Source organism: Lissotriton helveticus, chromosome 3_1 (assembly GCF_964261635.1).
Source record: "Lissotriton helveticus chromosome 3_1, aLisHel1.1, whole genome shotgun sequence".
NCBI classification, from domain to species: domain Eukaryota; kingdom Metazoa; phylum Chordata; class Amphibia; order Caudata; family Salamandridae; genus Lissotriton; species Lissotriton helveticus.
The window spans coordinates 165,288,165-165,291,253 of record NC_136061.1 but is presented as its reverse complement, the minus strand read 5'-3'; positions in this window follow the sequence as shown (position 1 = coordinate 165,291,253).

Genomic DNA, 3,089 nt, shown 5'->3' with positions numbered 1-3,089 from the left:
ATCTCCATCAGAGGACTTGTCATTGATGGCTTTGTAACTTATGGAGGTCTACCCCTTAGCGCATCCAGCATATAATAAAGTACCCTGTCCAAATCACTGGTAGGGTAATATATGGCAGCAGTAAGTCAAATATGGTCCAGTAATATGTCTTGTGGTCATTGGGGGAAGCATAGCAGGTCAAAAGATATATCTTTATGCCATCCAACATGCCATATATCAGTAAATTTCGTTCCTCTATAGCAGTCTGTGACTATGAAAGAAGGGCCCCCCAGGAGCCACCCAAACCGACACTCCCCTGGCATATGAGGACTAGGTGAAGGAAACCATTTGGTCCCTCCATTTTTTTGCTTTTTAGCTGCTATAACATCCACCAGATGTGCGTCCTGCAGGAATGCTAATCCTACTATGGGTCTACGTAAGTAAGTTTGTGTCCCATAATAGCCACTACCGTTTAACAAAACTATTCAGCCCCCGTATATTGCAGATGACTATTTTCAAAGACTTCAATGCATTATTCGCCATCGGTTCATGGTATGCGGTTAAACACCAGGAATCCTCAAGAGACAATTAGTCCAATGTCTTTCCCACACGTCTGTCTCCTGTGCCTTTTTATACGTCATGTATAGTGGCTTGTATGGCATTCAATATCATCACTCGAAAACCTTGTGATCCAGCGGGTTTGCAAACAACAGATACTCTAACACCACATACTCATTCGGGCCCATAAATTCATTCACAAAATACTGGCAATAACCACTGGGGTCATGTTTTGTAATTATCTAGATTAGTTATCCTTAGTCCCTAACTAATCTTTGATGGATTAAAAGTTCTTTCCTCTGGTAAATGGACCATTAGTTGGAACTAGTTTAGGGTGAAATGACATTTGTTTCAATATACTTACACCTTGCAAATGATTACAGAGTCAGGATGTATTTTAAAATGTTATCTCAAATTAAATTCATGTGAACCACTCACACAGTAGAGAATAAACACCGTCTCTCACAGGAGGGAAGATTCAAATAATCAATCAAGATACTTTGCAATGACACTGCTTGAAAGAGAGAGAGGCTAAAGAGAAAAGCACATAATAGCATACACAGATATAGATATATTTGACCTAGAATGGTGTGAAAACCAACTCTCAGGCCTAGGAATTGGTAGGGGTCCCCCAGGAAAGGTCTGGGGAACAAAGACTTCAGGACAGGAATCAGGACAGGACAGATTACCTCTCTATCACCGATCCTTGCTTAGCACCCCTCTCTGACACTCTCTTCCTCCTCGATATTCTTCCGCAATCTTCTTTAAATTAATTTGCTTAAGAAAATTTGCTCTGTAATTCGATTCTTCTTCAGCATCACTCGTCACTCCGGCAGCATCCCGGTCTGGACTTCAGCATCTCCGTCTCCAGTCTAACTAACTAACTAAGAACTACCTCAATTATACCTTTCTGTATACTGGTACCATCTATTAATGTTTCAAACTTATGAAAATCTAACTCTGATTGGAAAGGCAAGGGGAGGTGATCATCACACCATGCTTATTTCCCATTATTTTCTTTCAACTCTTTGTTTAAAAAAATCCCACCCCTTAAGTTTTATACATCAATCTTTATTCCCACCCGTATTCACAATGTCATTGTCACATATTAGAAAAAAACAGTAGTTCTCATCCATTTCAGTGGACTGTCGTTCCGGTTCCCATGAAAGTATCCACTGGAAACCTTGGATGAGCTAGCTTGGATGCACTACGCATGTGCAGTAGAACAAGAGGGTATAGACTGTGGTCATTTCTGTAGGCCCATAGTAAGCACTATTGAGAGAGTCAAAAAGACAAATGTTAAAATCAAAAATAAATGGTTTCACTGTATACCACTTATCTCTACTCTTTTCCCATTTACTTATTATTACTCTCCCTGCATTAGCATTAGTAGGATAGCTGGGTTTAGATTTTCAGCAAGCAAGTGGCAAGCATGTGAGTGTGAAACTGCCATTTTGTTAGCTACTGCAGAAAAATCCCTCCTAGCAAAAGATATGTCAGATGCAGTAGACGCATGAACACTAAAGAAATTTGGTTAGCAGCTATTTTTAAAATCACACTCGGGTTACTGGTTAATAAGACACATAGGAAAGCTTCATTCTTATTCTTAAATGTTTTGTAATGCATGTTATTTCCACAATACAAGTTTTAGTACGGGGTTAGTGGTTACAAGAGAAGATTGCATACAAGCAAGTTTCCTTTTCACTAGTCCTTGCTACATCACTTGTAACCAGTAAACTCCCTTTCTTCATGCTACCACCCCCGGGTAAACATCCCTCTCATAAACTAAGTGGTGTCTCCCATTGTCATCTGTAACTATCGGAGTCTAAATGATGTGTAACTCAATGTTATTTCACTAAGCCTATACTTCTATCGTGAATGCTTGGGAGGGTGCTGCCAGGCTTTCCTAATGTTCCATTCTGTCACTGCTTGGTGGGGTACGAGTTGTCCTTTGTCCCGTGGAGGGTCCCTGTTATGGTTTGTGAAGTGGTGACTAACATTAGCCTGGCTGAATGATGTGATAAGGGGTTGACAGAGTGAACAACAGACAACAAGCCAGAGTCTCTATAAGAACAATGCAAAATAGTTCAGCAGACGGCACTGGCAGCTGCCCTACATACAGGAATGGAGACTGTGCCTTCAGAGAGCTGCACTGCAATGGTTGGAGTACTTGGGTAAAGCTTGCTATACCATAAACTTCAAGATGTGTTGTGATAGACCCACTTGACCAACCCAAAAGACAAGATTGGGGCAAAATATGGGCTCCACAAGAGTAAACAACTGGAAAGAGGGTGTAGGGGTTGGCTGAGAGGTGCCACCCTAAGATGAAATCGACGTGGGTGCAAATATTAGCAATGATTGAAAGATCCATTCGCTGCAGTGGTAATAGTAATTTTAACCCTCCTCTATCCAACACTTTCCCTACTGTTGCACTTGCTGGAGTGGGAATAATAATTTTTATCCACCCGCTTCCAACACTTTCCATACTGTTGCACTCGCTGGAGTTGGAATAGTAATTTTTACCCTACCGCTAGCCAACACTTTCCATACTG